Raw genomic sequence first — 14,912 nt, forward strand, 5'->3', positions numbered from 1 at the left:
GAGGGGGGCAGAGAGGCAGGCAGGGGCTGGATGTAGGAGGGCAGAGGTGGGGTGTGGGTTTTATTCCAAGTGCAAAGGGAAAATGAGGGTGTGTGTTGAGCTGAGGCACGATATGATCCTGTCTGCATTTTCATAAGGTCAGCCTGGCTGCTCTGGGGGAGGCCGGGGGAGGACCCGGGCGTTTCCAGCTCAGAGATGCTGGAGGCCTGGGTGTGGATGGGATGACGGCAGGAGCTGGCGTGTGGGAGGTGGTGCCCCTAGAACTTGGTGGGCTACTTGTGGAAACTCGAGTTAAGAAATGACCCTGAGTTCTTCTCAAGGGGCTATAGGACCCCGGAGCTTGGTGCCACTTGGAGGACACGGTGCTGTGGTGAAGGGTGAGAGCCGTGGCTGCTGTGTCCCAGGGGAGCCTGTGTAGGCTGGAGGGTGGGACGCTCAGAGCGGGTGGCAGATGCAGAGAAGGACCAGGCTCTGTTGCACTTGGGCCTCTGCTGGGCACTCTTGGCCTTAAAAACCACCTTGTGCTCAGAGGGCCGGGGAGGCAAGTGCCACGACCCTGAGCCCAGCCCTGGGGAATGGTGGGAAGTCTCCCGAGAAAAGGTGCCATCACCAGGGATTTCATCAGTGAGACACGAGTGGCTCGGGTGGAGTCAGTCTTCCCAGGAATCAGGAGAAGAAATGCCAAGTTCATCTAAAGGTGTCCTAGGCGACCGTGGCCTCTGTGGTCTGGGAGCAGGAGCTTCTGATCCGACCTACCCCTCCAGAACCTTCCTGCGGGTGACCAGTGACATGGGAGGGGACTGAGGAGGGCCATGGACCTGATGCTCCTGGCATCAGCCGGGGACCGAGGGGGGCCCACCAGGAGGAGGTGGAGGTGGCTCGCTGGCCTGACATCTGTCCCCAGTGCACAGCGAAGGGAGTGCCCCTTAACCGCCCCCCCACACACACACACTTCAGACCCCCCGTTTTTAGACTAATGTTCTTCATCTAAACCTGGATGTTTTCCTCGGATTCAGTTATTGGGAGGAGGAAGAACCCAGGGTCCTGGGCGTGGCTGTCCCTGTGGTATGTGACCAGGGAGTCCCCTCAAGGCCTCTAGCATGTTTCAGACCTGCCCCATTGGAAGGGCTGCCTGGATCAAGTTCACCTACACCGAGCGCAGTCGTGACGAAAATCAGCACCTTCCTGGAATTTCCAGGCACGGAGAACAGAAAGAAATGGTCCCTAGAGCTAAAGAAAAAAAAGAAAAAAGAATCCCGTTTGACGTTTATCCGAGGTGCTATGGAACAGAAGAAAGAGAATTTAAAAATGAACCGAGGGGCCTGCAGCCCCGTCTTGGACGCTACCTGAGTGACCGGGCCAGGCCCTCCTCCCTCCGCTTGCAAAACCCAAACCCGGGGGCTGGCTCTCCTCCCCAGGCCCCTCTCAGCAGTAACACTACCCCGCGTGGCGCTCACTTTCATTACCTGCTCCCGCAGAAAAGCGAGGGCCGAGATTAACACCCTCAGCTACGGCTTTGCAGAGCTCAGACCTGAGGAAATTGGAAAACACTCCAGCCAGCGTGGAGTTGGGTTTACAGCGTGTTCACTGGAGACGCCAATGGGCCTCATTAAAAGGCACTTTATCTGGAAGGCCCCAGGAGCGGCCGTGCGGAGGGAAGAGCGGTGGGAATGGAGGCGGACACGAGCTGCCTGATGCAGGGGAGAGAACGCCGAGTTTCAGCTGCGCCTCTGGTCTGACTGCTGCCCCTCACCAGGTGCCTTCGTGTCCCTGATCGCTTTTCCCCTCCGGGAGGACACATCCCCGTGGAGCGCCAGCATTCAGAGTGACCTGGTGAATTCCATCACCGCTAAGGTGCTTTTGAGTCTAAGGTTTGTGCATATGCTAAAGGGGAAAAGCAAATGCCATCAGGAATGCCCCCAAAGCATTCCCGCTCAGCGTCTGCCCCGAACCTTGGCCTGTGTTTTCTACACTGTCCCCTCCCATGCTGCAGGCTTAGATGTTCATTTGCAGCCAGTAACTAGTGAGCCAACCCAGCTGCCTGGTTGACATCGGTTCCAGAAATGGCAAAACTTAAGAAAAATGTGCATCTCAGGATTGATGAAATCTCGTTCAACAAAAAGAGTTTGAAAACTGTGACCTCCCGGAGCCAGCGACTGTGTCTACACCTCCCCCAGGAACCCGGCTGCTTGGGCACGGGGTCTGGAAGAAGGTGCCTATGTGGGAGCAGGCCCTTAGGGTGCCGGTGCGGACGCTCTAGAACAGTGGTTCTCAACCTTCCTAATGCCGCGACCCTTTAATACAGTTCCTCATGTTGTGGTGACCCCCAATTTCATTGTTACAAATTGAACATAATTAAAGCATAGTGATTAATCACAAAAACAATATGTAATTATATATGTGTTTTCCGATGGTCTTAGGCGACCCCTGTGAAAGGGTCGTTTGACCCCCAAAGGGGTTGAAACCCACAGGTTGAGAACCGCTGCTCTAGAAGCTATGTCTGTCCGGGAAGCCATCGCGAGCTCGCTCTGACACCGCGATGGGAGCCTGGTGACTCCAGGGTCAGGCTGGTCTGATCGATGGCTGTCCCTCCTGTTTTCTACCTGATGTGAGTTAGCTGGCAAGTTTGGATCTGTCACCCATGGGAGGCAGGTGATGGGGTGGGAAGGGCAGAACCTTTTGGATGGGTCGGACGGGGGTTTCTCCAGCTCTGTCATTCCCACAGGCCGGGCCTTCATGCGCTTGTCCCCTTGGCTATAAGATGGGGGTAACCCTGAGGACTAAGGGAGGTGCAGGGAGACCCTGTCCTCCCCTCTCCTAGGTGCTGGCGAGGCGATCAAAGACTCAGAACCCACCCTCCAGGAGTTTCAGTCTTGCTTGGCGATCTTTCTCCGAAGCTGCGGCTGGATGGGCAGCCACCAGCAGGGGACCCTCCCACTGGCTGCCCCTCAAATACAAGCAGACCTGTTCCCCCTCTGGGTTTCCCCTTTGGTCCCTGACATCCCTGGGACCCTAAATACCTCAGGGCATTCCCCTTCTTCACGTGCTGGCGTAGGACCCCGGGGCTGCCAAGGGCACTTCCAGTGGGTTTCCTCCTCTTCCCCCCCTTGCCCCACCCTGATTCCGGCCCTCAGCCCACACCTGAATGGCCCACAAGCTCCATATGGTTCCCCCCAAGTTTGCAAGGCCTTGTGGCACCATGGCTGCCCTTACTTACCGTGAGCATGGTACCCCGACTACCTTAGTGTCTTGGGCTCTTTGTTCTGTCATTATTATTGAGGCTAGGCTCGCTGATATCCATGGGGAGCTTTCTCTGCCCTCCCTCTGCCTGGGGCTGGGTCAGGCATCCCTCCTCTGTCCCTGCCCTAACTTCCGGTATGTGTTGCAGTGACGGTCTCCTGGCTATTCCTCCAGACTGGCAGGCACTGTCTCCTCAGGGCCTTTGCGCTGGCTGTTCCTTCTCCTGAAATGTCCTCCTCTTGTATGTCTGTGTGGCTCACACCTTCACTTCTTTAGGTCTTTACTCACAGGTCACCTACCCCACGAGGCCTCCATGAACCCCCTTTTTAAAACCACACTTCTCTCTGACATCCGGACCCCTCTCCTCTCTCCTGCTTATTGTCCTTCCCGACACTGTCATCCTCTCACAGGCCAGACGGCTTCTTTTGTGCCTTGTTGATTGTCTGTCTTCAGTGTCCGGCCACAGGGATTTTTGTCTGTCCGTTTGCTGCCGAATCCCCTGTGCCTGGTACAGTGCCTGGTGTGCAGCTTTCAGTAGATATTTACTGAATGAATGAATGAATGAAGTGCATTTACCCCATTTTAAAATGGTCCATTCTGGCCTCTCCTCCACTGGACTCTGGCCTCCCAGCGGGCAGGGCCGTGTGCTGTTGGTCTTGGTTTGGCCACAGTATTTCGTGGGTTCCTTTTTGATGAACGGATGTTGTCTCAGCCTCTGTCTAAATTCTGTCTCTCAATAGAAATCTGAGCATGCACTTGGGCCTTTGAAAGGCTAGCTTTTTGGGTGGTTTCTCTACAGCACCCACTTATCCCTTTATCACCTACCCATGGACCCGCTTTTTTCCTCTCAGCCCCTTGTGCTCACATTCTGGGCTCATTATTCCTTCACTTCGTCCACTAACACGCCCTGTGCTTTCAGGAACATTACCCAGGCCCACTCCACACTGTTCTCCTGCTGCCCCACCGTGGGCCAGGAGTGCCCTCGCCCTTGGCCTCCTGGACAACTCCTAGGCATCCCTCGCTTGCTTTGAACCCTTCTTCCCTGTGCACTCCCCACATGTCCCTCCCTCTAGCAGGACCCGCTCCCAGATCATGCCTACCTTCTGCACTAGGACATGAACTTTGCAAGCCAGCCACCACATCCTGTGCCCCTCTGTGCCCCCTGGGCCTCGTACAGCTAGTCTTTGGCATGAAGCTGACCTGCACGTTTATCAGATGAATCAGCAGGGCTCATACAAAGCTCCCTTTGACTGAGGGTCCGAATGAGTGTGGCCCAGCCTGACTCCTGGAGCCTTTTAAATGCCATTGGTTAAGGGCTCTGGCCAAATCCCTGCACCGACGGCAAGTGCTCACAGCCTGATAGGAGTTCTTCCTCCCCTGCACTGCTGACCACATGCTCACGACAGAGCCATGCCAACCTCTCCCAGGCCCCGGGCACCTGCTTAGTCCCCTTCCTGTCCCCTCGGGGGCCTCTGAGAGTGCACTCTGCAGTGGGGACTCTGAAGGCCACGGCTAATTGCCTCCTCTGGAGGCCCCTGGGGAGGCAGGTGCAGAGCGCTGGCAGGCAGCTCCAGGTGTCTCTCCTCACCCGACCTGTCCTCCTGGGGGGAAGTCTGGCTGCTGTCTCCTCCCCCTCCCCACTCGCTGGCCCGTTCAGCTGTGGCCCAAGGCCAGGTGCCCGCCTGAGGACGCGCTGCAGAAGGAACTGGGCTGCCCAGCCTGGGCAGGGCCATCCTCCTCCCTGTGCCCCAGGGTTTGGCTGTGTGTGAACCTGCGCCTTAGGTCTGCGCAGCAGGCTTCGTCTAGACCTGTGGTGACCATGGGGTGTGTGAGCTGGGGTCCTTGCACCATTCTCGTTGGAGCTGAAAAGCAAGTGGCCGCCGTGGCCTTGCGTCTGTGACAGGGCCTTCCTAGTGGATGTGTGGAAGTCCCACTAATCACAGGAATTGGGGGGGACCTCCCTAAAATCTGGACCCCTTTGTTCTGGAGCTGATAAGACTCTCCTCGTGCCCTCAGATGACTGGGTGAATCTCCCTCCCCCCAAGTTCTTAGCACTTCTCGGGGTGCAGCGCCTCTTCCTCAGACCTGTCTCTCTGGATCTTATTGGAATGACAGAGGTTGGCTTATCAGGGAGTCTTACTCCTTGTATGTTAGTATCACGGGGAACTTGAAAAGCTGCCCAGCCAGGACCTCACTTGGACTAATTAATCAGATGGATCGGTTTCCCTTCTGGGGGTAGGAAACCGTGCGTTTTTCTTTTTAAAGCTTCCCCGGTGGGTTTACTGTGCCGCAGGCGTGGAGACCGTGAGGGTAGACGATCGCTCTGCCGTTAAAACCAGTTCGTCCCTCTGCGCAGCCTGAACTTTCAGGGCCCCTTGGCGCACGGATGCCCACGCTCACTGCCCTGCCGGTCCGGGTGCGAAGTGAGTGTGCAGACAGCCCCTGCGGCCTGGGCTCCTTTTCATGGTGGCTGCTTGCTAGGCATTTGCAGACCTGAAATGAACCTGGCCAGGCCACTCAATTTTGGGTCCTGGAAGAGATGAGCAGAGTTGTCCCAGGACTTGATGGTCTAGTTTGGGAGGCCTGTCCCTGGGCCCCAGACCCAGAGGATCTGAATGAACACCCTATCCACAGGCCTCCAGCCCCTCCAACCCCATTACTCCCAACCAAACCCTCTGAACCCTCTACCCAGACACTGGCGTCCTCATCCGCTCCAGGGACCCAGTGAGACACAGTGTCCCCAGCTCCTGACTCTCCCAGGCCCGCCCTCTGCTCCCCGTCCCGACTCCTCCACTCCTTCATCTTTGTCCACCTTTGCCAGGTCTTTGCATCTCACCCTCATCACCCCCCGATCTGGTCTTTCCTTGCCACCAGAGGGTCCCTGTCCTGTGGAAAGTGTGTGAGATCAGCTGCCATCTGGGGCTGAAAGTGCCCCGCCCCCAGCACACCTGTGCCTACCTCTGGGCCTGTCTCCAGCTGCAGCCCCGGCGCAGCCTTCCCCGCCAGCCCGTCTGTGCCGATGTCACGCTCACGCAAGGCTGCTTCTTGCCCGGAGCCTTTGCACACCCGGCTCACTGTTCTTGGAAGACTCCAGTTCTTCTCCTGCTCCGGCCGGGTTGGCTCATTAGTCACTCTTGGGGGCCAACGAGATGGTCCTTTGTGACCCTCAGACTCTTGCCTGACCCTGGAGCAGAGGATTGGTTGACTCCCATGTTCCCTGGAGCCCATCGAGTCCTCCTGAATTGTAAGGAGCCCTGGCGTGTGGCTTCGGGGGGTGTTCGCAGAGCCTGTTCCTTCTGTAGAGACTGGACTCGGACTTCTGGTGCCTTTGTGTCATCTGCAGATTGAGGTTCTGGCGTGGCTGCAGCGGAGCCCTTGCCCGTAGGTCACCCCGGCTTCCGGCGTTCACAGGGCATCGCACTGGCTTTGCTTTGGGGAGACTAGCGTTCCAGCCCCGGCCCCACCCGGGCCAGACTGAGTGTAACTGAGTATTGGCTGAGCCCGGACCACACTCAGAGGGCAGGTACTTCCCGCCGAAACACGTTCCGTGTCATAGCCCCATGCAGACACGTGTGCACTCGCGCGTGGCCCCTGTCCTCCTCGCTTCCTGCTGCAGATGCTGAGCCCGTTTCTCACACTTTCCTGGAGCACCAAACCAGGCTGCTTTCTGGAATCTTTCTAGACTCAGTCCCTGCGGAGGAGAAGCTGTCCCAGGCCATGGAAGGGGCAGCTTTCCCTGGAAGGAGGAGATGGGAAGTTTCCCATCACGGGCCAGCGGCCAGGTCAGGGAGAGAGCGCTCGCCTCCGTTCCTCAGTCTACCCAACCAAACCGGAATTTCATTTGCTCTGAACTAGTTACAAGGGTAATAACACAGCTCAGCAGACAGTGTGGTCACTGCCTATGTGTCTCCCCCCTGCCCCCAGCTTTAGCAAATTTTAGCTTCATCTTTTTGCTTCATCTCCTTCCTTCCTTCCCTCCCTCCCTCCCTCCCTCTTCCTCCTCCTCTCCTCCTCCTCCTCCTCCTCCTCTCCTCCTCCTCCTCCTCCTCCTTCTCCTTCTTTTGATTTTTAAGAAGCCTCACCCTCATCCCCACCTCGGTCTTGCACACTGGGAAGTGCACTGTAGACATAGGGAAAGGATCTGGGAACCATGGTCAAACCTTCCCTCTAGTCCCGCCACATGCTCCTCATGGAATTTAGGGTTTTTCCGAAATGGGACTCCCCACCTCCCCCCACCGAGTTCCTCCAGCTTTTCTTCCCTGCTCTTCCCTGCCCTGTTTCTCACTCGTGGGAAGAAAGTGGATGGAGTGAGGGCAGAGGGAGGCCCCATCTGTTTAGTATCTATAAAGGAATGTACATAGATGGTGGGCAAAAAATAAAGTTACTCCTCGTTCAGGCCGACGCTCTGCGTCAGAGCTCATGAGAGAGAGGCTGACGGTCCAAACTCCCATGTTTTTCTCTATTTTCCTCGGCCGGGAATGCCCTTCTCCCTCCCCCAGGCGCCGTCTTCTCTCTATTTTTGAGGCCCTGGCTCAGGTGATACCTCCTCTGTGAAGGTTCTGTCAGCCCCATCAGAAATGGCCCTGCCTTTTCTAAACTTCCTTGCCCATTATCAGTGCCTGGAGTTGAGTTCCGTCCTTTGTCCCTCCTTCCCACTAGACCGTAAATTCCTGGAGGCCACTGACTGAGTCTCCTGCTTGTGTTCGTATCCCCCACTCCCTTGCCCAGGTCAGTGGGCATGAAGATTCGGTGAGTGAATGAATGAGTGAACGAATGAATGAATACACGGAGTGCCCTATTGCTGGGGCAGCCATGTCTCTACTAGTAAGAGTTGGCCAGCATTGGGGTGGGGCGGGGGGCACGCTGGACTTGGAGCTGCCTCCGTGTCAGGTTTGGGGAAGGAGGTGGTGTTTCAGGATGCCCAGGCCAGTGGCTGTGTCCCTGCTGTGGGGCGGGCCCCACCGAAGTCCCCTAGTCCTCCTGGAGAACAGTGAGCCCCAGGACAGACTCCAGGCCCCTCCCCAGCCAGCCTCCCTCGCTCCCACAGTGAGGCAGCCGCCTCTGGAAGCCGCAAGGCCTGCCGTTTGCAGGAATCCCGGTGTGTTTTTTCCCGTTGAGTGACTTTAAATCGTCTTTAAAATGATTGCTCAACTTGAAAACCCCTGCCGGCGGTGTCTGCGGTGGTTTGGACCGCGCTCCGCATTTCATTCCTTTCCCCAAATTGTTCATTATTTCATTTGCATAAATTTCAGTGGTGAGATACTGCCCCGGGCCTAGGAAGCTCAAATAGACCTCGTAATGGGGCAGCGGCGATGAGGGGCAGACTCCGTCTGGCCGAGGGCGTGTGCCTGTGATCTTCTCAGCTCTGTCCTCCGCAGGAGCTCCGGCAGGGGCGGCTGCCAAGGCGGGCAAGACGGCACTGCTTCCTGGAGGCCTGGGACCCTGCCCGCCTGGCCCTGGCCTTGACCCGGCCCCCTCTCTCTGCATGTTGTCCCCAAAGGTCCTTGTCCAGGCAGGAGACAGAGCCAGACAGCCCCTCGCTCCCACCTGGGCTCTGGCATCCCCTCCCCATCAGTCAATCCGTCCGCACCGACTTATTGAACGCCACCCGGGGTACTGACAGCCGGGCGCTGGGTGCTGCCGCGGGCAGACGAAGAAGCGAAAGACACAGGGAGATAAGACTGTCCTTTGGGGACCAGTGTGGACAAGACAAGGCAGCTGTGTTAGGTGCCACGCCAGGGGTAGGGGCAGTCAGAGCTGGGGGTGGGGGTGAGGATGGGATGTGAGGGTGAGGACTTGGCCTGAGGGCTGAAGACGGGGACTTAGGGCAGTGAAGGTTGGCCAGGAGCTTCTGGGGCTGAGCTCCCCCAGGTGTGCCCCAGGCCGCCTCCTGCAGTAGAGACCGCCCAGGGCTGCGGCCCCTCGGTGTACCCGAGTGTGCGGTTTCTGGGTGCAGCGTGTGGGAGAGGAGGGTGGAGGCTGTTCTGGGTCAAGTTGGTAGATGCCATGGAGGAGGGGGTGTAGTCAGAGGGGTCTCTGAGGGAGGGAGTAGGTGGGCAGCTGGCAGCGGTGGGGAGTTGTGGGGGTGACACCAGGGATTGGGGGGATGTGAGGAGCCTCGAATGCCAAGCTGTGGAATCTAGATGTGTCCTTTAGGCTCAGTGGAGCCAGGGCAGGTTTCTGATCAGACAAGGGGCCTGATAGAAGAGATACTTTAGGCCTGCCCACTGGGCAGTGGTGTGGGTACAGGAGGAAGGAGTTGGGGGCAGGAGCTCAGACCCGACGCCACGTGGGCACGACGAGGGCAGAGGGAGCCCCCAGCCGACAGCCATGACTTCTCAGACCTGGCACCTGCCTCCTGCACTTCCCAGCTCCCTTGAGGTAGCATGAGGGAAGCCTGGCTTTCACCAACCACTGGCTTCAGGGTTGAAGGTGAGGTTGTAGCAAGGACAGACTTGGCCTTCACCTTGGTCCAGGCAGAGAGCTTGCTGGGACCTGACTGATTTCAGTTCCGAGAGAAACGATTTCCTCCCTCTCTCCAGGAACGCAGTCAATCCATGCCTCTCAGTGTCTGCAAGAACTCCTGTGAGCCCAGCATGCTGCTGAGCCCAGGGAGATAGCAGCAGAGGAGTAAAGTCCTCCAGGACCAACCAGACCACAGTCAGTGGCATTTAAATTGAACACTTTTGGACCATGACACACAGTAGAAATATATTTACCATTATAAATCATGACCTCGTAACCTGTCCGTCCATCCAAAATAAAACTGTAATGAACCCTTACTACATGTGGTTCGTTTTCTGTTTGCCTTTATTTTATTTTTTTATGCTGCCTCACAATCCACTAAATCAAGCATCTCAAACTCTCAGCCAGTGGGCCACATGCCCAAACGAGGCCGCGAGTTTGACGTGCTTGCCCTAAATGACCTCGTGACCTGCCAAAGGGTTGTTACCTTCCCTTTGCTAAGTGCTGACCACACCGGAGAGCCGAAGCCAGCCCACTCACACCGGGTGGCAGGCAGTCTAGGCGGGCGGCGTGCTGCTCAAAGGAGCATGTGGCTGTGCGTGCTCTGGTCATCGCCGTGGACCTGGGTAAAGAACCGGCGCTCTGCAGTGATGTGGCATCGCTCCCACTTCCGGCATGTGGTGCAGTGGCCTGTTTTGACCTTCTCACTGGACAGGAGGGGAAAGACGATCTCCAGAGAATTCATAACCATAAGCCAGCTCTCGGATGGGTGTAAACCCAGATTCATGACCCCTGAGCAGGTCAAGGAGGATTGTGACTTGGACTCGGAGAGAAGTAGAGGGATATGGGAGAGATTTGGGACTTAAGAGTCAACAGGACTTGGTGATGGATTCCATAACAGGATAGAGGGGTGGGAGGTGACACAGGTGACTCCCACACTTCCAGCTTGCACTGTCGGCAGATGAAAGCCTGCTGTCCCGGAAGACGGCTAGATTCGGGAGGGACTATCATAGCTTTGATCTTGGACCACGTTAAGTTTGAAGTGCCTGTCAGAGATCCGAGATGGGGCAGGCAGTTGCGTACATGTGTCAGAAGCTCCACGCAGATTTCTGGGCTGGAGACATCCATCTGGGAGTCCCTTTTCCCCCAAGAAGATAATTGAATTGGGTGAGATTATGGAGGGAGATAGTCCCGTGAGAGGGGAGAAGGCCCACGTCATCTGAGAACTCCGGCTTTGATGAAGGTCAGGCATGGCAGGGGGATGGGGCCACGGGAGGAAAACCAGGCTCTGGTGCTGCTGTGAACATCAGAGAAGCGAGGGCCGCAGAGGAGGTGTGGGGAATCCTCAGAACTGAGCGGTCTAACGGGCAGATGGAGACATCCATTGGGTTTGCAGCATTGTGGCTGTGGGTGACCTAAGTATGGTCATTCTGGTGGAATGATCACAAAGAAGGCAGAGGGGGTAACTGAAGAGTGAGCCGAAGTGAGGCCATGGAGAGCTGAGCTGGGAAGGCCAGGAGCGAGGGGCCGGGGGAGGTGTGGGCTGGAGGGAGGGCTTTTCAAGAGGAGCCACTGGAGCACAACTGCCAGGAGAAGGAGAGGACGAAGGGGAGAGAAGGGAGAGGCCGAGCACCGGCGTGAGAAGGACAGTTTATTTTTCCTGAAGGAGCCGAGGGAATAAGGACAAGAGCAGTGTGGGGACTGGCTCTACACGGGGAGGAAGGAGGGTGCCCCCCGATAGAGGTGGATTCAGGGTTGGGAGCAGCAGGTTGCAGGAGCTCTTGTTTACTGACTTCCATTTTCTCTGAGAAGTGGAAGGTGAGGCCACAAACAGCAGTGATGGAGACGAGGAGGGCGAGGTAGGGCTGGAGGTTTAAAGAGGGTGGGGAGCATTCGAAATAAGGAATTGTTCCAAGGAGTGGGAGGGAGGGTTGACAAGTCTTAAGGACCCATTCATTCATTCACCCGCAAATATTACTGTGTCCCTACTGTGGTCTAAGCCCTGGGGGTATATCAGTGAACAAAACAGACAAAAACATCCCGGCCCTCAAGGAGCTTAGATTAGGGAAGCATGGTAAATAAAAGGACATGTGAAGTATGTGCTATCCTATTTCTATACTAATAAAAGGGTAATATGCTAATTAGACTAGATAGACCAGATGTCTTCCCGACGTCCTTCCTGACAAAGCCGGGGTCCTGGGTGCCGGCCCGGGGGGAAGCTGCCTGGGTCCTGGGTGCCTGTGGCTGGCTGGAGGAGGGAAGCCTGGGTCCTGGGTGTGGGGGCCGAGGCAGAGGAGGTTAGGCGCGATCAGGCAGGCAGGCAGAGGCAGTTAGGGGCAATCAGGCAGGCAAGTAGTTAGGGGCGCTCAGGCAGGCAGGCAAGTAGTTAGGAGCGATCAGGCAGGCAAGTGGTTAGGGCAATCAGGCAGGCAGGCAGAGTGGTTAGGGGTGATCAAGCAGGCAGGCAGGCGAGCAGTTAGGATCCAGTGGTCCCGGATTGCGAGAGGGTGCAGGCCAGGCTGAGGAACCCCCCTCCTGTGCACGAATTTCGTGTACCGGGCCTCTAGCCCTCCTATATAATAAAGGGCTAATATGCAAATCAACCAAACGGTGGAATGACTGGTTGCTATGACGCACACTGACCACCAGGGGGCAGACGCTCAATGCAGGAGCTGCCCCCTGGTGGTCATTGCACTCCCACAGGGGGAGCGCCGCTCAGCCAGAAGCCCTGAGCCAGTCTCATGGCTGGTGAGCCCAGCCGCCTCCGCGGCAGTGTGAAGGATGTCCAACTGCTGGCTTAGTCGAGGGGGCCTAAACTCAGTTGGACATCCTCTGAGCGGTCCCAGACTGCGAGAGGGTGCAGGCTGTGCTGAGGGACTCCCCCACCCCCACGACCCGAGTGCGCGAATTTTGTGCACTGGGCCTCTAGTAATATAATAGAATCAGTATGTAAAGTATGTGTATGCTGTGGATGGATATGCTATGGTGGAAGCCACGGCAGAGGAGGGGGCGCGGGAGGCTGCAGTGGGGAGCACGGAGCAGGCCATTGTGACAGGGAGACCCTTTGTGGTCATGGATTTATGCAAGTCCATCTTCCCTGTGGTGTGACTCCTCCAGAAGGGCTGGCTGTTTGGCTGGGGGTAGAGAAGAGAGAAGGTCATGGTGATAAAAGGGACCACATACCCAACGACCCTGGGCCTGGACTCGCTTGAACTCGTGCATCCAGCTCCAGGCTTACCTTCTGCATTGTGTTTTGCCAGCTGTAGCTCATCTGATAAAGGGGTGCTTGTAGTCACCGTTTCTTCAGTGACCAGGGAAGGTCAGGTGACCTGGCCCAGGTCGCACAGGGAGAAGATTTGTACAGGCTCCGGATCCCCCTCTTGGCACCTTGTGCTCCTGCCTCAGTGGTGTTTGCTGATGAAACAGACCAACAAATGGATGAAACCAAGTCCCCACTGGGCCTAATGAATCCTGCTGTTACAGCTTGTTTGCATTTGTTAAGTTAATTCGTTTTCCAGACAGAACCGCAGACCAGTGTCCCTGCCTCCTGCCCAGTGTGCCCCGCCCCGGGGCCCTAACATCCGCCCTAGGCCCTGTCAGTCTCCCAGCTCTGGGCCCAGGGACTAGAGGGGCTAGCTGGCCAGGCGAGAGGCTGACCGTGAGGACCGTGATGCCTGGCCAGGCTCCTTGCTCCCTGGCTGGGGCCAGTGCATGAAATCTGAACTGTGGAGGGAAGTTTACTGCATACTAAAGGGAGAATGGCCCGCTTTGGGGACAATTAAAGCCATATTACTGCGGAATTACAGAGGACGCCCGGGGAATTAGCCAAATCCAAAGCAGCCAGAAGTACCAGGGCCAAGAAATGTGGGGTGTTCACATGTGGGTCTCCCCCCCACACTTGTACAAGGAACCTGTCTGTTTCCCAAACCCCCTAATTTTAGGGCAAGAAAAGACATTTCCATAGACTTTACCTGAGGGGAACTATTGTCATAAAACAGCCCCCGCCCAGCCTGTCCCTTAAATAGTTCTATTCTTACGCCAAAGCCAACCCAGTCACCAGCGGAGGTCCAGGGGGAGGGCTAACTAACCCACCCTGTGCGGCTGGGGAGGGAGGGACGAGCCAGGATTCGGAGCCAGAGCCGAGCAGGGGGTGAGCCATGCCAGTCACCCCCTGTGAGCGGTGTGAGCCAGGCTGCCCCTCGCTGTCCTCACCTGTGAAATGGGCATGGCCGCGCCTTCCTCACCCACTGTTTGTGAGATAAAGTATGTCAAAGTTGGCCCCTGGTGCCTCCACTTTTTTATTTCATGGCCTCCTTTGGTGAGAATAACTTAAAGTTGTACCGTGTGGGGGGTTTAGAAGAGCAAATGTGTTTGTACTCGTTTTCCATCTGGGCCTCCCGTGGAGAGGAAGAGGGGCAGGGTTTTGTGTCACTGGTTGAATGGCTTCAGGGTCTTTCCTCCCTCGCCTCCATGACTTACCTTGAGAGCAGTGGTGAATGCTTCATGTTGGGGAAACTGAGGAAGATAAGTAGGGCGCAAGGTGGGACGCTAGGGATCCCTGCATGCGGGGGGCGGGGTGTAAAGAGTAAATGTAATCGTGGGTGTCTGGCACCTACCTCCGTGCATAGAGATGACTTCAGGTGGCTCACCTGTCACTGCTGTTGGGTGGCTGACATGGGTTGAGGTGGACAGGTATCAGCTCTTCCACTGTCAGCACTGCCCTCACTCCTGCCCTGCCCTCTGCCCCCCACTGCTTGCCCACCTCGTCCTTCAGACCGTGGCTGGGCACTGCTCTCTGTCGTCCCTGTCCAAGGGCCCCGGAGGTGCTCAGCAGGCAGCTGTGTTGGCTCATTTCTGCAGAAGATGGGTCTGCCCTGAAGCCTTTGAGGCCTTGGAAGACTGGCTAGTTTTTTTTTGTTTGTTTGTTTTTAAATATATTTTATTGATTTTTTTACAGAAAGGAAAGGAGAGGGATAGAGAGTTAGAAGCATCGATGAGAGAGAAACATCGATCAGCTGCCTCCTGCACACTCCCTACTGGGGATGTGCCCGCAACCAAGGTACATGCCCTTGACGGGAATCGAACCTGGGACCCTTCAGTCCGCAGGCCGACGCTCTATCCACTGAGCCAAACCAGTCAGGGCAAGACTGGCTAGTTTTTAACGAAGCCACCGCTGTCGCTGGACCGACTCCTCGCTGTGAGGAAGT

At 56.6% G+C, this 14,912-nt stretch overlaps 1 pseudogene; it reads right to left on the reverse strand.

Moving 5' to 3' along the window:
- LOC102261235 overlaps positions 1–14,557 on the reverse strand; it is a 30,134-nt pseudogene extending 15,577 nt beyond the window's left edge.
- Between the last annotated feature and the right edge of the window lie 355 nt (positions 14,558–14,912).

The sequence above is a fragment of the Myotis brandtii genome, unplaced genomic scaffold (assembly GCF_000412655.1).
Source record: "Myotis brandtii unplaced genomic scaffold, ASM41265v1 scaffold573, whole genome shotgun sequence".
NCBI classification, from domain to species: Eukaryota; Metazoa; Chordata; class Mammalia; order Chiroptera; family Vespertilionidae; genus Myotis; species Myotis brandtii.